The 25,447-nt window shown below is 41.6% G+C and overlaps 1 protein-coding gene across 4 annotated transcripts in view; it reads right to left on the reverse strand.

Annotated features, from left to right (window-relative positions):
* LOC6615206 (loricrin) overlaps nucleotides 1–24,917 on the reverse strand; it is a 73,700-nt gene extending 48,783 nt beyond the window's left edge. The window contains exon 1 of one of the 4 annotated variants that reach the window (XM_032726004.1): nucleotides 24,801–24,892. The gene's annotated coding sequence lies outside the window, so the exon portion shown is untranslated. Of the gene's footprint in view, nucleotides 1–24,800 lie in introns of all 4 variants that reach the window. The other 3 variants (XM_032726006.1, XM_032726005.1, XM_032726007.1) reach the window with 3 other exon arrangements.
* Between the last annotated feature and the right edge of the window lie 530 nt (nucleotides 24,918–25,447).

The raw sequence follows: 25,447 nt of genomic DNA on the forward strand, positions 1-25,447 counted from the left end.
CTTTTTGCGCTCGCTTGCCACAAATTTAGTGCCATGTGATGTGTGTGTGTGGGCACTGGGATCCTGTGATTCAGGACTCTGGATGGAGGACCCCTTGTTCCGTTTTTGGCCATTACCTTTGGCAGTTGCGCCTGCAAATGACATTTTCACATCATTTGCTGATGTGCCAAATGTGTCGTCTGGCTATCCAGCTATCCAGCTATCCATCTCCTCAGCTCTCGAGCTTTTTGCCAGTGTCTCCCCGTAGCGCTTCTCTCTGTGTAGCCAGAAATTTACAAAAACGCCCAAAATGCCACTCCCAAATCCCTCTTAACCCTCCATAACCCTCTATAGCCCTCGTTGACCTGCGGGCAGCATTGAGTGCACGACCCAACCCGCCCACGTTCGTACGTTTTTTGTCATTTCCGTTTGTGCGAAATTTTCGGATATCCTCAAATGCAGCCCCTCACCCAGTGGGCACTGAACCACAGCCACCACATCCACAAAACTTGCGCAATTTGAGGCAAACGACGACAGCTTCCAATCATAATGCCAATGAAATGAACTGCCCCAAATGCCCCCCTTCTGCCTTGAATGTCAGGCTCAATAAACTCCAAAGCAATCTCCCTATGTGTGTGTGTCTTAATATGGGTGCTGCTGGTACTGCTGTGTTTTTCTACGTTCCACATGGCGTTGCCCCTTTGCCCTCCCTTTGCACTCTCTTACAGGGTCGCTCAGCTAAGTCTGGAAATACTAAATCACTTATGCATTGCAGCCAACAGGGAAACTAACTAAAACAGGACCCATAAATGTCATCTTTTTTAAAGAAATAGGGTTTTTTAAACAAATTAACTAGCCACATTTTGATTTGATCCCGAAATAAGAGCTGAAAGGACCCAGGAAATCACCTGCTAGAAAATGCCCATTTTGAGGGCATTAGTGGAAATGCATACATCACGATGTGGAATCTCCCGAAAATTGTTCAGTGGAAGGCGCTGCACTTTTCACTTTAGCTGCTGCCCGGCACGATTTGCACTCTCGTTGCCTTTAGCCCGCAACTCCGAATCCTTTGGCTGCTTATGATGCCCCTAAGGCACACACACACACACACACACATTCACACATTCGGTGTGTGCGCGGAAAGTCTGCTGCAAATCATTTAATATTTCGTCTGCGGCTTAATCTTCATCGACTTCGTCGGGGGATTTCCCGCATTTCCCCCGTTCACTATGCGCTTTTCAGCTGATTTGGCACTTTTCATGTGCTGCTAAGTGATTTTCCAAAATCATTGCTTGGTATTTTTGCAACGTTCCCCCGCATTTTGCGCTAATATCAGAGAAGCCTTTGCTTGGACTCCGCTGCGGTGATGGATATTTGGTCGTTATTTGTTGCAATGCACTATTAGTGTTTTTCCGGGCTTTCAAATTTTTCTTCGTTCTTCGGTGCTTGTTGGGTGCGTACTAAAAAAATCATTTCTTCCGCTGACGCAACTCTTGAACCGTTTTTCGTGTGCTTATGGGACAGCTCGCTTTTCGCAATTCCCCTTTGGTTATCTGGTTTTTGCTGCTTTGCAACACTACTCCGTTCTTTTTTGCTGACTTTTACAACCCCTTTTTGCGAGTACTACTTGGGTATTTCTTTTTAATTTTCCCATTCGGTTGGCTGGGTTTTTACCCTTTTTAGCTTTTATGTTCGCCTAAAGTGTTCGGCTTAGTTAGAAATATATTTTTTAGATTTTTTTTTTTTCACCTTTAATTATTCGCACATTGGAGCTAAGTGTCTTTTTCCATACCCACTTGATGCATATTCCTATTTCTAAACTCTGAAATGAAACGTCAAAGATAATGGTTGAAAGCTTTTCCCGTCCATCTTGCTCTGCACATTTCCCCTTCCTGCCTGGATTTATGATCATTTCATTTCCTCGAGTCCCAGCCACTTCTTCGGCTTCTTCAGTCCTTGTTGTGTATATCCTCTTGTCACATCTGTGCCAATCCAAAAATGATTCTTTCACGAAAGTTTCGCTCGGCCATAAGTTTGTGCAGCGGCCATAGCAACAGCAACACACACAACAACAATGGCAAGAGCAACGGCCATTTGGAGTCGCACATTAGGCCAGGAAAGTTGCTTTTCCCATTTCGGCCAAGAGCGTTCGGTCCGGCCAAAACCAATTGCGCCCACTGCAATGGCCGTTGTTGCTGTGGTCCCAGCTGCCAAAATGCCCCGTGTTGGGGTCAGCTAACACAACTGGGCAAGCAGAGTCCAAATCCCAAAGTCCGAACCAGACCAGAAGTGAAGCCAAGTTTTGGAAGCGTCGACAGACAAACGACAACAGAAGGCTAGCGAAACTAAATTTATGCCATCCTCGAAAAAGTGCAACGAATTGCGTATGCCCCATATTGGCGATATATATATATTGCACTTAATTCCTCAGATGGAGAAATTAGAAAAGTTACCTTTTGGATGTCATACGATCGAAAAGGAAGTTATAATTCTAATTTTTTTATCAAGCTAACGCCTAAATGCTCCACTGTTGATACAGTAAATACTTATCCCTCGAGAGGGTATGCAAAATCACAACTCCTTTCTGAGGACGAGATTTCGTGTGGGTGCTGTCGTCTTGGGCGCTGCTGTCTTAGCGCTTAAGTGCGATGGCATTAAGCTATTAGCATAATTTTTGTGCATTATCATTAGGGCCGCGGGGCAAAAGGGGGCGGCCTGTGCGAGTTTGTTGTGGGCTAAACAGATTATGCCATTTATCATTGACATATTCGGCTCAGTCCCCAGCTCACACAAACGCAAACACATACATACAAACGCCGGAAAATATGGCAGAAGAAAAACGCATCCGGAAAAGGCGAAAAAATTTGCTTTTACTTACTTACGGCCGAGCCGCAGACAAAGCCAAAAAAAAGTTGTACGAAAAAAGTTTCGGCTTTTTTCCATTTTACCGTCTTCCCCGTTGTCCTTTTTCTTTTTGGCCCGGCTTAGTCCGGGGAAGTGAAACGAACCGAATTGAAGATGAAAGAATCTGCACTCACCTGCAATGACAGAAAAGAGAATTTTTTGAATTTTTTGTTAGTTTTAATGAACTTTGGGGTAGCTAAGGGTAAATATGTCCCAGAACAGATTCGGGAGCCAATTTAATCAGAGAACCCAAAACTCAGCAAGCAATCGATATAACTCAAAATTATAATTTGAATGAATGTTGGATCTACATAACTAAAAACTGAAATGCAATGGTCGCGTCAATTATGGTTATAATCACTTAGTTTAATTACAATAATCTTATTTTCCCTTCCACGTTCCATAAACTGAAACTCGAAGCACTTCTGAAAATAAAACCACAAATCCCTACGGCACTCCTTTGATTAATACCGTCAACACTTGGGCACATTTTGCATCTCAGAAACGCATTGAATCCATCATCATCGATAATCCTTTGCCCCAGGTTGAATGTCCTCGAAATCTGTTGCACTTAATCAAATCAAAAGGCATTCCATTTTCTTAATTTGGATTGATTCCCTCGCACCTATTTCTTAATTTGCAGTGATTCCATGTGGAAAGGATAAGATCAGAATGAATTTTTCCCTCATACAATAATTATAATGCTTAAAATGCTAAAAACAAAATCATTTTTTTAGTACTCGTTTCCTGATAAAAATCAACAGATCTATTCCTTTTCATTTTATAAGCATTGCATTTTTCTATTTTCATGGGTATCAAACTAACGAGAGGAGGTTAAGTTCACTGCTGAGTGAATAAAGAGCTTGGATTTGTTTTCCCCGCCACTTTTCCACATATGGAGTGTGGAAAAATTGTGGCAGGATAATGGGGCAGCCGCAAGGGGTTGGAGTTCAAGCCCGGACGCATTTGGCCTGGCCCACGACGAGGACTCAACATTTTAATTGCCTCGATGGGAGAGCGCAGTCTTCCACCGCACAACTTCCAATTTTCAACTCGAAAACTCCAATTTCGTGTGCAATTTTCTTGGTTCTGCCGGAGGAAGATGGAAAATGCAAAAGGTAGCCGGGTGCCATATAAAAACACATAGAAAAGGCTAAACGACTTGCCTGATAACTCGCTAAGCCGCAAAACGTTCCGCAGTTCGTTTCAGTTGTTTTTATCCCGTACCATTTTCCTCTGTCCTCGCCATCTTACCCCCTGATTTCCCCCCGTTTTCCCCCTATTTTCCGCACCCGCCCACTCACGCCTCAGCAGTTTGTCCCTCAACTAATCCGCCTCAAAATTTATTTGCTTAATTTCATTTGTTGGCTGCAACTTTTCGGGGGTCAGAGGACAAGAACTGAACTGAAGCGGAGCTCTGCGGACGTGCGGTAATGTTTTGGTTTAAGCTCTCTTCTTCCACCTTCCACCCGTCTCTTTCGCAGCTCTTATCGCTCTCTCTTTCACAATTTCTCCAACTGGTCAGTGGCCAAAAACCAACTTGGCTTTGGATCATAAATAATCCGTGCCAGTGTATAAATCAGGGCTGCATTCGGCAATGGAGCAAGAGATTTCTTATGAATATGTACATATATTTAACAATGGATCGAGGAACTATAAAAGCTCTTAGGATCACCAAACATATAAATACATTAGCTTAACTCAACTCCCAAATAATACTGTATTCTCGTTCTCCGCCACCAAAAAGCTTTCAACGGAACCTCAAATTTCGCTTACACATCGTGCAGTTTTCATTTCTCTGGGGAAATACTGAAATTTTCATTTCATTGCCACGCGCCCGCCTACAACTATTTTTGCCCAACGGAGGATCCTCGCTGTCATGGGAACGCATCTTCATTATTTAATTTTCCGCGCATCGGCTGCAGCTTTGGCCTCGCGGAAAGCCCTCGGAAAAGTCTTTGCGAAAATTCCTGCCTTCGTTTCAATTAATTTTCGCGACATTGATGCGCCGTGGCAGCCCGTAGAAGCTGCTACCCCAGCGAAGATGTGTGCTGTCCTCTCTCCCGTAATTTCAGGCAGTCCCCGGCGTTTCCCGCTGCAATTTTCCCAGCCCTGCTGAATTTTCCCAACCCCTCTGAGATTGCCGCAAAAACTCCTTGACGCCCGCGTTTGTTGTCATCGCAAGCTTAAAACATTTTTGCCCGGCGCGTTTTTAATTAATTTAAAGTTATTTTGCCCGCCGTCAGCCACTCCCCCTTTTCGTGTATACGCCTTTATTAAATCCGCCGGCATTGCGTTTTAATTGAAATCTGCTTGTTGCTCAATAAATTTACATAAATATCGTAGTGGCTGCAAAGAGACCGGCTGTTTGATGCGGGAAAATGCCGAGGATTCCGGAATATAGTCCATGATTTCTGATTAGCCCGCTCAACGGCAGGATCCGCAGGTTTTGGGCGGCGGGGACAGATGCAATATCCGCAGACAGGAATCCCCAGCTACTCCGGCGGAGGCAGCAGCTGCATCTGGCATAATTAATATTTCCTCGCGCCTCCGGTGAAATGCGAAATGGAAAATGGGGGGGAAATTCAGACGGAGTTGTCAGGTCCAACAGAAATTAGCTTTTTTCAAGAGCGCTTCAATTGCAGCGTAACTTTCAAAAATTTATTTGAACAAAACCTAAGCTTTGGTTACAATCGTATTCACTTTGAGCCATCGCACTTAATTTAATGTATGTATTTGGGTATTGGTTAGATAAGATCTTTCGATACTTTTACATTGCAGCCCTGATTAAAATGCAACCCTAGACAAGAGCAAGCTATCGATAGAAAGAGTGTAAAGTGAAGCGGAGTCGAGTGAAGTTTTTGCCAAATCTAAATAATAAATGTCGTCATAAGTCTAAATAATTAAATGTGAAGTCTTGGAGAACATAAATGATTGTTACACTTATAAGCTCTATTTCTATATCTACTTGTTTAAATAAAAACTATACAAAAAAGAACATGTAGTTATGTGTATTATGGCGGTAAATATATATTTTAAGCGTCTCTTAGCTTAATGAAGTTCTCAACCGAGAAAAACTTAAAAATATATGAATGTACCCGCACTCCCTGGAAATTATTTCCTCGACTCCAGTTGACTTAGAAGTTCATTTGCGAACTCACCTCAACTTCGGGGGCTTCAAACCAGTTGCCTATTTGGAAATGAAAGTTTTGAACATCCGAACACGAGTTTTCCATTTCGGACTTGCCCAAATCAGAGTTCGGATCAGTTTATACAAATTTTATTCGGTTTGTTTTTTCCAGTTTTCCGTTTTCCGTGCTCTTTTGCCGGCCTCTCTATTTGTGCTTGTGTGTGTTGCTGTGTTGCTGTGTATTTGTTTGTCTGTTTGTTTGTTTGTTTGCTTGTTTGTTTGATGTCAACATGGCCTAGGCATATGAGCAGCAGCAACTGGAGCTGTGCACTGCCAAGTGGCAAGTGCATCCTGGCATGTTCTCCTCTAAATTCAGGGCCCCATTCCGGCTCCCACTGCCTTCATTAGCCTTTGGCAGCAAGTCAGAGGCGCCCTGTATTTACCAGTACGAGTATCTGTGTAACAGTGCATCTGTGTGTGCTCAACAAAGACCCTTTTGTGCGACACACAGCCGCACCACTACACGTGCATACATCGCATCCATGCTGCCGTAGTGCCTTATAGCCGCACGGACATGGCATTGACTTTTGTCTCGTCCTGCGAGCCTGAATTGTTGCCATTTTCTATTGATTGCCCTGTAGCAGCCAAAACAAAACTGCAGCCTATGCAATCGCAGAGGTAAGTCCACGACGTATGGAGAACGGGGCTTACAGGGCATGCTTATTTAATTCAATTAATTAATTAATTAGTTAAAGAGCGTGGGATCCCAAAACGAGTATTATTGATTATTATTGATCGCTATATAACCTCAGTATGGTTGTACTCTTTAAACATGCGTGCATTGATCTTGGTGTGTAGTTATACAATGTTCTTATTTTCAACAATTATAAGTTACGTTTTAAAAAGAATGAACAAGGATTTTTAAACGATGAAATTTTATCGGTTCAAAGCATTTTTATTCGGTAGAAATACTTTGTACTATATAACATGTATTGAAATACTATTGAAATACTATTGAATTTGATAACATGTTTGATGTTATTGACACGTGATGTTTTGCCTGCAATTGTATTATTATACTTGACATGACGGCAAGATCCACACAATGCCTTTCAGACCTTTTTTGAAGTATCGATATGTAAAATAAAAACCCGAGCAATTGCCAGAGTCAAGTACCGCGACTATTAGATACGCATTACTCAAACTCCCTGCAAGGAAAGTTGAGATAAACAAGCAGCAAATCGAACTACTGGGTTGAATGCATATTTCTCTTCGCTTATTCCACGATTTTTCAAAAACTCGCAATTTCAAAAACTTTATTAGCTGTTTTAGAACATAATCAGTTTAAGTCAAGCTCTAGCTGGGCAAGGCATCAGCTTTTATTTAATAAATAAAGTTCTACTCCATTTCCTGGCCTGCCATTTGTGTTTGTATAGGTTTAACTGCGACTGACAGCTCGCTGTTTGCATGTGTGTGGGTGTGTATGGTGTGCGGGTGTCTGTGAGTGGGGGCTTTGCATTAAAGTCATCACAAGGCAATCTAATTTGAAGAAAGCGCCGCAAAGTCTGCAACAGAAGGCGGCAGCACATGCAATCCCAACTCGCATGTCACCCGGCGAATTTCGGCGAGGAATGTCGCGGGAAAGGTCGCGAAGGAAAAGCCGGGAAAACGGAGGGAAACGCAGGGAAACGCGGCAACGCTGAGGCCCGAATGGCGGCGATGCCACACACGTTTAAACATAATAATTCTCAATTTCGTCAGCGATATCAATGGCAGCGGCAGCAGCGCGACAGGAAAAGCATGCACACATCAACATAAACTGGCGTTTTTTGTATGAAATTGAGCACACGAGCACCCGAAAAAATGGAGTCAAACTTATTCGCATAGCAGTGCTCACAATAATAGGAGCTGTCCGTTAAAAAGGAGAAAAAAGCTTGTTTAAATCAAAAAGATATTAGCATTTGCAGTAATCATTTCGAAGACAATGCCTCAAATAAAAGCTGTGTACTTGAAATACTGTTCCCTATTATTGCGACCACAGCTGTGTTTTCATACATAAAAAGCGAGCCACAGCAGAAGGCTGAAGGAAAAAAGAAAATCAAGCAAACGAAGAAAAATTCGGCGGCAAGAATAACTCAAACGACATGCGGAAATCATGTCAGATGAAGTAGCAGCAGTCGCTGCAGTCGGAAAAAGTAAAATTACACACAGACTCCGGCAAAATATATGGAGGCCCACTCACACATATGCCAGCCCGCCATCCACATACACACACACTTATGCACAGCGGAAACGGAAGGAGTTGTACATGTTTGACGGCAGGGCTGCAACTGCAACTGCAGTTTAGAGTGCGCATAGCGCGCAAACACTGTACGGTGGAGAATCAGACTTTTTAGATTCTTGAAATATTTCGCATTTCACTTTGGGACTCACTAAATATCTCATTTGTTCGCCGTTATGAAGTTAGTAGCAACTGCTATTGCTTTACTTCATATTAAAGCGCATTCAATGCCCTTGAAGTGTAATCTTGTTTTTAGCCAATGAAAGTCCATTATGTGCTTGACCCAATTGACGACATAAGCAGCCGACAAATGTATCAGGTTCGTCCAGTATTTTGCTCAATTTTTCAGCTTTCACAAACATTCGATATTGGAACAAAACCGCAAGCACCACAGGGATTATCGAGCGCAAACGGTTACATCCACACACACTCGAGGGCATTAAAGTGCGCACTTGCACTGCAATTGATCCCACTGTGCGGCATTGTCATTACTATTTGCGCTCGTTTAGGGCTTCTGATGCTTCAGATGCTGCTCCCACTATAAGTGCATGGTAATGTTTTAAAAACGCGACACAGACGCCTGACGATAACAGCCAACGATGCCAGTGAGGAGGGGAGGGGCGTGGAAAATTAAGGGGGGAAAACTGACGGGGCTGAAGAGCGGACGAGCAAATGGGCGGACGGGCGGAAGGGCTGAAGGGCGGAAGGGGTAACCAACAAGCAATGCCATATCAATTTTCAATTTCCAGCGAGCCAGCAACTGTCAGGGTGTCAGGGACAGAGGAACGGAACGGAACGAACGGAACGGACCGACCAGACGGCCATTCAAGCCGACAGCTAATGCCTACACTGGCCGAAAAAGTGGCCAGCATTCGGGCTAGATTCCAGAAAGCTCGAACGAAGCTCTTCTACCCTACGAATTCAGAAATATTGACAGTAACACGATCATTAAATATTCGTGTACAAATTCCAAGCGACTTTGGAAGATATGTTTTCTAGAAATATATTTTTATTGTTGACAAATGAAAGAAATTTCTTTTAGTGCACGTTGTACGCATCGCCAGCAAACTTCGGACACACCAAAGACCATTAGAGAAATATCCAAATCAACAATGAAATGCAATTTCTTCCAGCAAGACAGGCTGCATTTGCAGCCAGCTCAACTATAAATTGCCCATTGTGTTGATTGAGAAAAGCAATGATAAAATAAAAAGACAGCGCATGTCCCGCATTTGGTGTGGAACTTTAAAAATGCTTTATAAACAAAAAATATAAATAGGCAAGCCGCTTTGAAACACCGCATTGCGATATTGGGTATTCGTAGCTATTGAGCAATTCATTATTTTTGCTATATATACGTGTTTTGTGTTTATAACGATTAAATTTATGTTTCAAAGTGTTTTCAAGTGTATATCATAAGTAAAAGTATAATGAGGTCAGAAATAAAAGAAGTACCAAAATGTAAAATTATATATTATGCAAGCAAATGCCCTTAAAGACACAGAATTTAATCAAACTATCACACGGTGTGAAGCATATGATGGCCATAAATCTCATATTCCCACTGCGCGTCCAGGGTATGACCAAGTGTCTGGACAGTCGTTTATTGTCAACTCATTTGTTTTCGCTTGGCCCAATTTGGAGTTTGATTTATGTCAGAAATATTTTAATTTTATTGGCGCAGCAGCACAGCCCAGGTGAGAGTGGCCCCAAAATGTAGTTCTCGTTGTGTTCGGGAGGATAACCCAAATTCTCTCTGGCACGCACACACACAAGCCAACGCGCACACACACACCTATGTATGTAGCTGTAGCCGTGTCCTTTCGTCCTTGCTGCATCTGTTTTGATAAACTGCATTGTTATGGATTCTCTTGCCGAATTTCTGGCGAATTTTTCGGCCTTGTGTGCCGTGTTGGCCCACATTCCACATACACTGCCTGTACGTTGTAATCACATGAATTGCTGTTTTTGGTCAGGCGTAAGTCCTTCTGATATTTTTTCATCATCTCAGCTTTCGTTTCATTACTCCATGGCTTTGGGCTCAAGTCTCCTGTCTATTTTTGTGGACAAAAGTGAACGGAAATTGCATTCGAAATCTATTTATTTGCCACACTGGGCTCTATTATCTGCATTCAAATCAAATTTACAGACACAATGAGCAGAGAAAATATTATTTTGGTCATTCAATTAATTTGGGTTTCATTCTGAGTGAGATTTTCCAACAATTAAACTTTTTAGATCCAGTTCTATCTGCTGAAAGGGGTTATTCCTTTGATTGATAGACTGCATAAAGTTATTAAAAAACGATATTAAAAGAACGACAAGGGATAGGAAAGGACAATGAAGAACCTGATGGCCATTGGTAAATATAAATTTGTTTCACACATTAAAGACATGTGTTTTGTTGGTATCAAAAGAGACTCTAAACTCATTGTACTGATTATTAAATAGCACAACTAACTAGCCTAACAGAGGCATTTATTATAAATCAAATATTTTCAGTCTCAGCCACGCCAATTAATTACGTAAGCACTCGAAAGTAGGCAACAATTTGTATTTCCAAAATGGATGGATTCATGTGTTTTCGTCCATCTCTGAATCAGATTAATTAATTGGATTTTGTCAAGCGGCACTTCAATTAATCAAAATCAAATTAAAGCTGGGAAAAAAGGCAGGAAATGTGTTGACTTGAGGTTTGCCACCCATTTCCATTTCCCGGCCGCAAGTCCTCCGAGGCTCATTAGGCCAAAAAGATATACGTTGACACACATTGATAACCGCACACACATACGTACACGTGTGTGTGTGTGTCTGCCCCTAATTAACCCACTAATGCCATTTGCCGACTAACGTCGCTAATTAAGCTCAAAAATGAGTAGGAGAAAAAAGTGCACGAAAAAGGCGCAGAACAAAACGAGAAAAATATTCCCTGCCTGCGGAAAAGGTCAAAGCATAAATCAGAAGGCAGGGGCGTTGGGCGGTGGGCGGGGCCAGCAGGATGCAATTGCCTGGCCCACTTTTCTATATTTTTTTTTTGTTTTTTGTTTTAGTGTGTTTTTTTTTCGCCCAGCGAGCGCCAGTCAGCCAGCAGCAAAAGGGGTCACCATAAAGTTTTTCCATTTCTGGGATCCAGTTTCAAGCAATTTCATTTAGAAGTGGCCTTTCACAGGTGGAAAACGAAATGAAATCTGCCTTAACCGTGTCTATCTGGATATGGTGTGCATCTGGATAGCAAGTTCAGGCGGAAGTTCATATGCGATATCTTTTACGGCCATCTGGCAGCCATTAAAGAGTGTACTCGTATATGCACGTGCTTATTTTGGGTCATTTTTTATCGGCGTTTTAGTGGGTGGCTGCACTGATGCCATTGCTTTGATCCTTCAGACAGGATAAAGCTCACATTCATGCGGCAGATAGTTCAATAATCGACTTCATTGCTGTCAGTCGCGCAATAATGTCTTCTTTTTACACATTTCCCAATGGGAACTTGGAGGTCGATTTGGAGGATGAACAGGAGATCCTTTGCTCTCAGTGAGCCTGTTATGCAGGAAAATTAGAAAGCAAATCTAAGTGCATATTAGTCTTGCTGTCTTTGGCTTTTTGAGGATCTCTGCGACTCCGCGCCGGTGACACAGTTCTCGTACCCGTGCTCGTGCGCCCAAAATGCGGAGCTCCTTCGCCGGGGTCAGGGGTCAGCGGCGACGCTGGCGATGGCAGCACAATGTATTTCAAGTGGAGCGAGTGCAAATAAAATTAAAGAACAACAAGAGCATCAACAAAGCGAGATAGAAAAAAAAGAAGCCGAAAGCAAAAAATATATGGCGCCGACCTCATTTTGCTAAAGGGGTGATGGGTGGCTGCTGCAACGCTGACTTGTTTTGCCACTTTGGGTGCCATCTTCCCCTTTTCCTACCACCCCACCCCATGGAATTTCCCACTCCCCCCCTCCTCTGTTTGTCTGTCGACACTTGGCGACCTCTGCCGCTGCCGCTGCCGCTGCCTCTGGCGGCGTTTTGTCATTGTTTGCATTTGGCGCGCATTTTTTGTTTTCGCTTGAGGTTTTCTTTTGTTTTTGCCGCATCCAGCAAGGAGAAAAACAAGGAAAAACTATGCAAAGAAAACGGGCATGTGACATACCCTCTAAAGTATTACTAAAAGCATCACGTTCATAAGGTGTAGTTACTAAAACGTAATATTTGAAAATCAGAAAACTGTTTATCACTTAAGGTGATGGAATTATTAAATATAATCGTAGGAAAAAAGTGGCACCAAGTTATAGATATTTTTAAGGCGAAAATTTTCCTAAAATGAATAGCTAATTTGAAGTCGGTAAGAGGAGCCGCGCTTTGTGTGATTTGTCACCTCCTAATCCCCTAATCCTGCCCATGCCACATACCCCTTGCTCGCCGCCTCCAAAAGTATGTAGAAACATTTTACGTGGCACACATTTTTGTACATATTTTGCGCTGAGGGCTTTGTTGTTGTTTACTTGGTTGGCCCGAGCTCATTGAGTCGCCTGGCGGCCATTTTGTCATATTTGCTGGCACCTTTGTCAAGGTCGCGTTCCTTTTGGCCAGTGGCGCATCCTTCGCTGTTCCGCATCCTTCGCTGCCACATTCCATCAAATGTGGCCAACCGAATTTCTGTGTTTTGCAACGTTCTCGTACTTTTTCTGTGGTAATTTGAAAGCGGAGCAGCGGATATGGGCAGGGCGGGACTGGGCGGGCCTGGGCAGACCTGCAGGAAGTTGTGCAAAATTTAAAACGGAAGTCAATTGCCAGACAGTCAGCGTTGGCCGCCGGAAGTGGCAGCTGCATGCAGCATCAGCAGCGCCATGTTGGTTTCCCTTCTTTATTGTTTTTTTAGCCATGATTTTTTGTCATTTTTGTTTTATTGAGTTATTGGCGCATTCATTTGCCATACGCCGCATGCAAGATTTATGCCCGCCATGTGTCAGTGGCCATGTGGCTAAAAACAAACCTACCCCATTACGCCGCCCTCCGCCGCTTATTTCCAGGCCCATTTCCCAACATTTTCCCCATTTAGCATTCACCATTTCCCACCATTTCCATACGTAAACACACACAAAGACACACGCTCATGCTGGCCAAATTGTTTAAAAGCCTGGACAACAACAAACGGAACGATTGCGAGACAAAAATATGTTCTCCACGCTGATCGCTCTCCTCGTTTGCGAAATGTTTGCATAATTTTCCCAGTCCGAAATTCTGTTTGGAGACATTCGGATCCGGATTTGGAATTCGGCAAACATGCTGCCCCAAAAATTGCCTGCAATCCCTCTAAAAGCCTTGCTTTTGGTTTTAAAACGAGTGAGAAACATTGTTTTTAAGTCGCAACAAGCACTGAAATAGTTATGGTTTATTCTTAACCATATTTTATTTAAAGGGATGCTATAATAATCAAACATCAAAAAATGAGAGTTTTTAGGTGGGGTTAAGCTGAGGAAGAAAAACCAATCGAGTCAAGTTTTTGACATTTATGGTGGCAAGCCCCTTGACATTTTCTCTCCCATTGCCATTTTGACATTGACACATCGTCTGACAGATCGCCGTCAAATTTCATTGAGTTATGCGCAAAACCAAAACAATCAAAAAAATGTATACAACGGCTAATGCGTATTAAATTGACAACGGACAATTGTTGCGCGGCTCCATTGTTCGTCATTGCAAAATCGGATAATAAACAAAACCCGAATCGTGTTTAGCAATTAAAACGAAATTAAAGTTAATTTTGATGTGCAATTAAATGCGAACCGGTGAGGAAAGGCGCCTACTTCCCATTTAATCCATGGAATGGTTTCCAAACCAATCCAATCCAATCCAATCCGATCCGATCCGATCCACGCCCCCTTTTCATTTCGCCCCGCGCTACATGTCAAAGTTGAAATGCTGACGCAGTCGCGGCTTTCCCCCCTCCCCCGGGAAAACCGACCCCTGACCTCAACGAAGTCGTTTATTATTTGCCGCCTGCTGTTGCGTCATAAATAAATTTTGCAGTGCATTTAACGAATTGTGAACTCGCCAATGGGAAATGCCTCGATATTCATACTGCGTATATATATTTTTTAGCAGGGTGTATCTCTACACCCAAGCATTTAATGAACCCTTTTTTTCATTCACATTCGTTACATAAATTAAATTTACATTCACTATACGATCGTACGAGTACGAGTTTAATCTAGCAAAATTCGAAACTAAATGCCTTTGCAAATTGATAATCAGAAGTGATGATTGAAATTTGAAGAGCAAATCATTGTGCTTAAAAGCAAAGTTATACAACATTCCAAATATAAATATACTATATATAATTACAGTATCAGTGCGCAAAACACCGAGCATGATTTATATTCTGCTTCAGCAATTAAAAGTAATTGTTTTCGTATTTTCGCCTCTATACATGTACATCTATGTACCTTGGTCACCCTAGTGTGCACACCAGTATCTGTGTGTTTGCATGGCCGTGCCTGTGTGCGTGTGAATATTTATCTCTTGATTTACTATCCGAGTCTGAATGAAAGCCGGCAGTTTTGGGGCTCATCATTACGGCCATTGTATGGGCCCATTGTAAAACAGGACACAGCCAGCGGGCATGTTCGACCAAATGGGCCAATGAATTAAATGCGAATGAGTTGAATGCCAATATAAAGAATCAAATGAAATCGGAGAAGCCTTATGATATTTATATCTCACTAGTGTTTCCTTTTCGATTCCATTTTCCGCACTCGTCCTAATTTCAATTATTTTTACACAACTAATTCGTCTGTTTTATAAACCACTCACTTTACAGGATATCACTTCGGTTCGGTCATCAACGTTTGGCGATTTTTACAGGCGGACTTTGGCGATGAGTTGGAAATGCAAAACTTAATGCGATCGCAAAATTTATTCATAATTAAATATAAATTTATGCTCAATTGTGGTTTAACACGATGACGACCCACACACGTGTGCATTTTCTTGCGCCGCCAGTGAAAATATATCATTTGTCAACTTTTCCCTGTGTGGATTTATGATAAATTCGTTCGAAGTTCACTCAATCATCGGCGTCGTCATTAGTTTTGAACAGAGTTTTTCCAGCACATTTATTTTTGCAGCCAATGCAAATATTATTCAAATCAATCACAATGAATTCATTTTTAATTATTCAGAAAAAAGGCAAACAATGCCATGACTCACGGACTTCATTTTCAACTAAAGCCTATGCGAAAAACAATCACTTAAATTTTAGCATACTAACTCTTTCTGTTTAAGCTTAGTCCTTATCTTAATTTTAATGACAAATTATCTTTATTAATGGCTCTGCAAACAATTAGTTCAAATTATGAATTCGAATGGCAAACCAGTGAACCGTGTAAGTACAGCCGTTCGATCATAAAACATACATATAAACAAGAGAGAATGCTATAGTCGAGTTTCCCGACTATCACATACCCGTTACTCAGCTAGTGTGAATGCGAAATTTCGTCTTTTTTTTGGGATATCGATAGATATTGGGGAATTAAATGAGAAAAGAATTTAAAATTATTCCAAGTGTGGTCGTGACCGGTTCGGCGGCTTTAGGGAGTTAGAGTGGGCGTGGCAAAATGGTCCAACAAACTTGCGCTGCGTCTTTGTCTCTAGAATCTGTATGCTGAATCTCAACCTATCTTTTATAGCTTCTGAGATCTCGACGTTCATACGAACAGACGGACATGGCTAGATCGACTCGGCTATTGATCCTGATCAAGAGCTTATATACTTTATATAGTTGGAAACGCCTTCCTTCTGCCTTGTTACATACCCTTCAACGAATCTAGTATACCCTTTTACTCTACGATTAACGGGTATAAAAATGGCCGTTTTTAGAAATCTTTCCACTCAATCGATACAATATTGTGCCTGGCATATTAAATACATCAAATTCTGTGTACTATATATTCATAATAAATGATTTGCGATTTCCACAGAGCTGATAAACCGCAGGACGGAAAATGGAAAATGAGCGACGGTCTGGGAGGTGCGGGGCGTTCGTGGAAAATCCCAAACAACAATAAAGTTTAATAACCCAAAGGAATCCGGCGAGGAGACGCGTATAATCAGCATCATCAGCGACATCAATTTTTTTGCCCCGCCACCTTTTCATGTATAGGCGCTAAGCTGTTAAAGTCTAAATGACGTGTAAATGGGCGACCCAAAAAAAAAAAAAAAAAAAAGAAGGAATAAGGGACACTTTTTGGGAAGGGAAAGTATTTTACCCCGGTTTGGCTCCCTTTGAAACGGAGACAATCACACGAAGTGGATATGTATGAAAATATAATTCATATTTCAGCCACCGTTGATTGAACAAATTGTGAACGAAAATCTATACGTATATTTACATATATTTCGCTATTATTTCCCATAGATTCATCGAACAATGGCAACGCAACTCAGACGACGAGGCACTTAAAAAACTTTAGCATAAAAACCATGAAAAGGTGTGAGAAGCGAGCGAACATGAAATTCGCCCAAAACCCTCCAAATATTTTTTGAGGTGGGTAAAGTTGGGCTCATAATTTTCATAAATCACAATGGGCTTTTCAATTGCTTTCTTTTGTGACGGACGAGGCGCACAGGCAGCCGCTCTGGCGATTCTTTATAATTAAATCATAAATTATACATGAAAAATTATATCAGCTCAATGGATAAAATCGGTGGAAAAATTGTCAGAGTTGTAGGTGACAGAGCGACTAGCAAATACTTCTGCATTTACATGATTTATTTGGGGATTTCCCATTCGGAAATGGAAAATTGAAGTGAAAAAGCTGATGGTTCTGGCTGGGCTTCATTCGATTTCCAAATTACAATTCTAAAAAAGGCTGAAATTAACTGCAGTAAGGTGGCTGAAATATTGCTCAAAGACATTTGCATGGCTAACATCGCATAATGCGATCTAGAAGTCAGAACCCACTGCAGTTGCACTTGAACTTCGATCCCGAAACTCAAAATACACATGTTTTGCAATTAATGTGCAATTAAATTGCCGCTCTGCATGGAACCAATTTCCAGTTGCCAGCGAGGTGACGAATGCCGACGACTTCCTTGGAGGTGTGCTTTATTACGCATACGTCGTGTGGTCCCCGGCCCAATCAACCCACCAATCCGGTCGCTCGTGCTGACTCTCGTCTTGATTTGATTTGATTTATACCCCGCTGGATGCAAGCCGAGCTGGCAAATGACTTAATATTTATGGAAAACATTACCGCAATATCCTACTTGCTAGACAGGCACATGTATGCATACACACAGCACATACTATATATGTACATATAGCTCCTGTTGCAGCGTTTTATGTTCTTTTAATTTGCCCACCCATCCTCCAGAGAGTGGGAGTGGGGCCTTGGCAAGGCAAGCGTCTGTCTCAAGGGCGCCACAAAAACCGCGACACACGAAAAGTGAGTGGGTGGCAAATGGCTGCGGTTGAGCTAGGATTGCAATGGCGAATTTTCGTGCAAAAATCAAAAGGTTTCACCCGCCGGCAGTTCGTGAGAAATTCGCATAAGTCCTCATATTTCCAGGGGGTTGTAATAAAATATTTATTACTCCACTTATAGAAATGCATATACACCGCAGCTGTGCAAATCCCACAGAACATTGAACTGCATTGAACCGAAGCTTTCAAGTTAATCAAAAATTCAAGTTGCAGATGTTGCTAAGGTTTTGGATATTTATGCGAGACTTTTCCATCTTTTTCCTGCCAGTAAAACGCGTCTTAAGTGTGTTATTTTATGTGATTTTACGCTGCCTAAATTCACATCTAAAGTGTTGATATGCTGACACAATATAATGCTTTTCTAATACAGTTTGTAAAAAACAGTGCGTAGTCGAGTGCTATTCTTGTATATTCCATTGTCCTTACACGCATATTGCAACAGTCTATTTTCTTGAGAGCTTCATAAATAATCAAGATATTGCAGTGTGATTCCCCAATGCTTTTTCTTGCGTGATGCACAGATGCAAAAATAAACACATCAGGCGTTACTCACAATGGCCAACTGTTTGGGGGAATCATTAATGACATGCAAGACACTTTTAAAATGGCATGGCTCCATGATCTCCAGCATCGATTTCCATCGCCTTTGATCGTAGTAGTCGTCATGGAACTCCAACTAAATTATTTGCAAAATTCTTATTCTGCTTTGAGCGACAAACAAACGAGGACAAAGGCAAACAAATCAACAAACACACAATATCTGCTGTTATCTGGGCGCTTACACACCGACTTTATGCTGGGGACAGTCCCAGCCGCCCTTCCTTAACCCACAACGACCAGCACCCGTGTCGCCCCTTAACCCACAAGTAGCCCCGAGTCAATTCTAATGCGAAAACTATCGACAGTCCATCGCAGTGGGTCCGAGTGAGCTGTAACTGCTACTGCTTCTATTTACTGGATGGTGTTTGCTGTATCCGTAAACGAATCAAATTGAAAAAGGCAAATGCGAGTGGGAGCGCGTTGTGCACTGAGCGAAAAGAGGGACACTTTCTATAACGTACTAATCAAATCACAATTGGAAAAGCGCATCTTGTTAGATCATTTTCGAATTAACTACGACTTGCTAATGGCAATTAGAAACGTGGAAATAATTGACAAAATATCAAGTAATTTAAACGAATAGTTCGTGGTTTTTCAAGAAATTACACTCTATTTCAAAACTTTCTAAGCTAAGGACTCTGAAAACATCGTGGGGATATTGGAAATGGTGAACAAATCGGGAAACCAACAAAAACCTCACCAAATTACTCACATTATTTAAATCTAATCTTGCAAATGACAAGTCTCGACTATTTTTGCCACTGCAATCCAATCCAGCTCAGAAGTGAGCAGATGACATGACAAATTTCGCTGAGCTGCAGTCAAGTTGAAGCTCAACCCGAAATCCTAAATCGAAATCAGAAGGCAGAAGCCATGGACCAGGAGCCAGGAGCCAGACACCAGAATCCAGAAAAGTGAGCAAGGATTCAGAAATCGGGGAAGACGGTACGGTACGGTGCTGACAATTCAATTGTCACATCCGCTTATAAAGTTGGCAACCGTGGCTAAGAGAGAGAACATTTCAAGGTTACCGCTGGCCAAATCGTGGTAAAATCATGGAACAAGTCCAAAGGCTGAAAGCCAGACAACTTCAATTTCATTCCGTCTCGCTGTGCTGCCGATTCACATCCAACTCGGATTCGTATCCTATTCCGCATCCAAGTCCGAGTTCGAGTTCGAGTCCGAATCAGATTCAGATTCAGATTCAGATTCTGATTCAGTTACTTCTGGCATTTCTATGACTGTTTCCTGTCTGTCTTCCACTTCCTGCCCTCGATTTTAATTTGGCCGCCCTTCAATTTCACAGATTCTCGAACGGCAGCGCATAGACAGTAGATTGTGAGGGGCGATTAAGATGGGGCCACTCAAAAATTGAAAACTTCTTCCTCATATTTTTTTATTTCGTGCCACAAAACCAAGTCGAGCGTCAAATCACTCAAACAACTTTGGACGAGACCCTCCGTCGCATTTAATTTATTTCTTTTTCGGCTGTGTGTCGGTTATTAAATATTTAAACATAATCCCGTGGGGGAAATTGAAAGCAAATAGCTTATGATAAACAAACATTGTCCTGTCAGTAAGCGATTGCAAATAAAACTCTCGATAAAGTACATTCGGAATATTTATTTGCCCCTCGGCTGTTTAATGTCCAATCAATTTATATGCATAGGAGCAAATAAATAAAGTCACCAAAGTGGCCATCAAATTATAGTTAATACAATTTGATTTATAGAAGTTTTGATTGAGTTCTAATGCGGCTGGGAAAACGCATTACAATTTCGAACAGCATCACAGAATAGTAGGAATTTATTTGGGTCAAATGAAATTTGAAATTTAAAGTTGCCTTTGTCATTTAATCTTTCTCTAAATATATGTATATGCAGCAATGCCCCTTGCATTTTACTACGTTGTTTAGGGAAATAATCCGATTATTAATAGTTGCGCCATAATACATGGGGAGAGCTTTGCTCGAATACAATAATTATAAGTCATGAAAACGCTTTTCCATTCATATTTCTGAGGCGTATTTATGGGAGGACACCTTAATTCTATAGAATTGAGAGATTTTTAAAATATACACCGAACGCTAAATCAAAGTTCCTCTATCGTGGGGAAATACGTGAAGAAAAATCCGACCAAAAAATATTCGAGATAATATTATTCTAATAATCATCGAAACGACCTGAAAACGCGGAGACTTTGCTGATAGCGATAACCTTTGGGGTCAGTTGTCTATCTGAAAACGTGTGCTTACACATATATATTTATATAAACATGTGTACATATATCTCTATAAATACACAAGTATTTGACTTTGTCTTTGTGTTTGCGGCATCTTAACCAATCTACACGTAATCCAATTTGCCCTCGGCGCCGACGAAGAAGCTCTCCAAAAATTGTTTTTGATTATTTAATTTGCCAGAATTTTGCTTTGATTTAGTTTCGCTTCTTTTCGTGTCGTTTGCTTCGGAGGAGATCCCTGCTTTATCCTTTATCCTGGAGCCTGGAGGCGAGTTCAGCCGACCACAAGATGTGTCCTTAGCCCTTTGCTTTGCTTTGCGCTTCTCTGCCCTTCTCTACGCTGCCTATGATTTACTCCTGCCGCAGTTCTGGGACCTTGAAAGTGTGGCAGCGCATTGTTACCAAACCTACCAAACCGAAGCGCAGCGAGTGCCGAATGCCACTGCCACAGTGCGCAACAAAAGCAGGTCGCCGCCGAGTGGCAAAGGATCTGCGGAAAATGGCCAGTAATGGATGATTCGAGTACATCCGCGGGTACCAAAGTGTACCAAAGCCGCCAGTGTTGGAACACACTTGATTCAAACTGTATAATTGATTTGAAAATGCACATCCTGTCTATGACTCCGAAGTCAAACTTAAATGCTTGTCGCGCTTTAACTGAAATTAATGATTCCATTTTAAATTGGACATCGCATTTGAGCTGTTCTCCCCTCTGTTTTGGTACAATGATTCAGGGACCTCTATAAATAGCTTTCTGGCATTTGAACAATTATTTGGAAAATATCATGGCAACATTTTCGAATTATTTGCTGGCAGAATGACACAATAAATTGGATACCTAACGGTCGACTCTCGACAGTTTGGTGTTAGTTTTCGGCCAGGACGTGCAACATGGCCTGCAACATTTCCACCTCAGATGGCCCATACCCCATACCCCATACCCCATGGCACCCCCTTCGATCCGTTCACCCCCCTCTTCGACCCTCTTTCACCGCTTTTCCAACCCCTTTTAGCCTTTGTCTCTGTGCATTTGGCTGGACAGTCGCAGCAACCAAAAGTGCGCTATGCGCTTTTGTTTTTCGCCTTTCTCTCGATTCCAGTATTGTTTTGTTTTACATTTTGTTGTCGTTGCGCTTAGCCGATTTGTCTTGCCCTCCCTCCTCCCCGTTTTTCCCAATTTTCCCCGATTTCCTTGGCTATTTTTGCGGCTTGCCAGGGACTTCGGGCAACATTTTGCAGCAGTTCTCTCGGGCTTGCATTATTAAAATACGTTTAAAGCTCGAAAGAAAACCCTCCGAATACCTGTAGACACAATTATCTACTTTGTGTTTTCCGAGCATAACTTGCAATCGCAGCTAATTGTTTGCGTCAGCAAAAAGTTTCGGAGATTCTACACAAATTAAATTCCCCCCAGCCAAAAAAAAGTTGCAAATAATTTGCGTGTGGGTCGGGGGATAATCGAATATAACTTAGCCTCATGCAAATTATTTGTTGCGAAAGTTTTGCCCGTCTAGGCAAACTTTGCGACTGGTTTTGCATAATAGCGATATAATTTTTTGCCATTTTTCAACTTCGATATAGAGGCAGCATTTAATTGATTTTGATCGATAGTAGAAGACTAATTGAATCCGGCCTCCGTCTTCAGATGTTTGTGATTATAGACTTGACTTTGATAGATGGCTTAATTGCTAAATTGTTTGCATGAGCTGTAGATTTACTACTTATTCGATGGTTTAAAGAGGTGTTTGCAGTAAACCTAACTTGTTTGGTGGCAGTAAACCTAAATTGTTTTGGCAAATAGGAAAAATAACTTTCATATGAAATTGGGCACCAGTTTTATCAAGTTTAACTATGTTTTTCATCCAATATAGCCTTTAGCTTGAACTGAAATTTATACACACATTCGAGTCTTCTCCCTGCAGTTAAATGGAAAAACAATAACCACTCCGCTCTTGAATTTTGAGCCCACTCGTGAATTAAATAAAAATTATTTTAGAAAAGAGTTGAATTAATTTTAAATAAATTTAATATAGATACTTTTTCACGATGCTTTACTCTGTTTTCGTTGAAAAAATTCCTAAAAAAAAAACATAGCACTGCAAACCAATTGATTGCTTAATATGTCCAATAAAAGCTCTTGCAAACACGTTATTTCTAAAATGTTTTCCCTGCCGCATTTCAGTCAGTTTTCCTAAAGTTTTCCTGATTGATTTGTCGGAAAACACAAGACTTTGCCGACTTTCCCAGCTGAAGTGCAGCGAAACAAAAGTCGCAGTAAATTAATAAGCCTGCCGCAGACGCGGGGGGCAGTCAGAACCCCCTATGACCAAATGGTAACACATACTGACCTGACCTACTCTCCGGTTGCGGGTTGGAGCACGGGCCCGAGTTGGGGATCCAGAACGGGAACGGGAAGAGGCGCGTTGCACAGCGGTGGCAGTGGCGAAAATAGTAACATAAAGAATAAAACACAAACAAAATATGTTGAAAAAAATATAGAAAATTTTGTTATAGAAAAAATTGTACTCTATGTGTGGTATAGGCTTATAAGTAAGAGCACTTGAGTGTACACTGAGCGAAACGAGGCAACTCGGCCCTTTGAAGGCAAACAATATCAGCGAGTTCTAAGCAATGATTTTGCACTTGGATTTTTTAAGTTGGCTCCAGTTCAAAAATTATATTATTTGTTTCACTGAGTGTGATTAATGCTCCTGATCCTGAGTATATTTAAGATTTGCACTTTTTTCTGATTAAAGTGTTCGCAGTATATTAATGCTTTATTATATTTATTATATTGCGTATATTAATGCTTTATTATTTTATACGGTGCAACATCTCGAAATCGAATGAATTTGCCGCCGTGTAAAGTGGAGACTGGGAGCCTTTGGAGCCCTCGCTGTTTGAAGCCCCTTTGCTGTTCCCCGATCCCCGGCGAGGGTCCTTCATGCTGGGCCCACGGAACACGCGATGTTACTTGGTGGGGGGGGGATATATACATACATACATATATGCAGGAGAAGGAGCGGGGTCTACATACTACTATATGTATATTCCGGGGGATGCAAAGGGGTCTAAAACGACGACGGTGGGCATGGCTAACTTTATTCTGACGGACTGTTGCGTGTTTTGGAGCCAACAACTGCGATGTACTCGTTGCCATTGTTGTTGCTGTTGTTTTTGTTACTTTGTTGTTGCGGCTTCCATATACTTTCTATTGTATTATATTTTATATGCTTTGACAAAGCCCCAAGCCACTTAGACAAACTGCTTCAACTTTCTGCCCGGCTCTTGTTGCTGTTTATTATTGTTATTTAATGTTTATAGTTCGCCGAACAAGACGCGATATGTGGGTGGTTTCGGGCGGCATGCCCCCTCCCCCTCCCACCCTTTCGGAGGCGTAAGAAAAGGGATTATTAGCCATGTATATTAGATGACGTTACACGAACCGGCCTACAAAAGAAACACGGAGAACCTCGGAGGAAATTGCTCGACAAAGTGGAACACTCAACACTGATCATCGCAATTGGTATGTCCCCATTTAAAGCATGGCTCTTGCATTACAGCGTTTAAGTTTAATATAAAGTGACATATAATTCAAATGATTTTTACAGTAGTCTTTTAAACCGCGTTAACTAACTTTTTTGGATTTTTCAAAAAGAAAATTTTAAAACTTTTGCCCTAACAAGTTCAATGGCACGATTCGGCAATTTAAACAATAAACCTGTAAGTTGAAAGCTTTTCCGGAATTCTTAAGCGCTTAGCATTTTTTTTTTTCAAATTGGAATCAATCAATAAAATCAGCTGAAAAAACAACATTCGAATTGCTAATTAGCAAGAGAGAGAAACGAATAAGAAAAGCCAAAGCGGAGATGACGATCACGATCTCGCACACTCGAAAAAACTCTATATGCAAATAGGTTTTAATTGAGCACAACAACAACAGCAGCAACGTTGGCGGCACAGATTGGATTCACTTTGTTTTTAGCACTTTTTCGTAGAAAAGATGATTTAATGGCACACAAACGAAAAAAAAGAACAACACAATTAAAAAAATATTTAAGTTGTGAGAAAAAATCCCAAATCATTAGCACTTTAATTGTGTTTTGGGTTTATTTTCAGTTATTTTGTTCGTTAGTTTTTTTTTTGGGTTTTCTTTTGATTCGAAACGCGTTTCGTGAAATCACCGGCTTACGTACGTTTATAATTTGCGTCAAAATCGCTGAGAACTGCGTTCGTTGTGGGAGCTAAAAATTAAACCGTCGGGAGTCCAACTGACACCTTCAGTGCTTCGTTTTGCACTGAGCGCCAACGCAGCGCCAGTGTAGCACCAAAAACCGGTTCGGTTCCACGTTCAACGGTTCATGGGGACTCGGGCATCTTCGGCAAATTGGCCTTCGTGCCCGCATCGCATCATCTCGCTCTTTCCCTTGCTCCCGTTCAGCCTTCCTACTATACCCCGCCCTCACCGTTGCAACCCAACGATTTCAATGCCAAGCCAAAGCAGCTGTTACCAGCGTGGATTTTGTTGTTTTGATTTTTTGTCGCGCTCGCACGTGCGCGAGTGTGTGCGTTTTTGTTTTGTTGGTGGCAAGTGCAACGCTTCGAATACCGTGCAACTTCAGATAGCGCTGATGGAACGAATTGAGAGTTATAGCGATCAGCCTAACAATTGTAATGGTTATTTCAGAAGGAATAACTATGTATGACAAGAACATAAAACTTCAAAAATACACATTTAATAAGTATGTTGGCATTGAGCAAAACATGCAGTGTGCTGGTTGAAAACACATAAAAAAATCGGATTTGAAAATTACATTTGTATAATTTACACTTCCTTCAAA

Source organism: Drosophila sechellia, chromosome X (assembly GCF_004382195.2).
Source record: "Drosophila sechellia strain sech25 chromosome X, ASM438219v1, whole genome shotgun sequence".
NCBI classification, from domain to species: domain Eukaryota; kingdom Metazoa; phylum Arthropoda; class Insecta; order Diptera; family Drosophilidae; genus Drosophila; species Drosophila sechellia.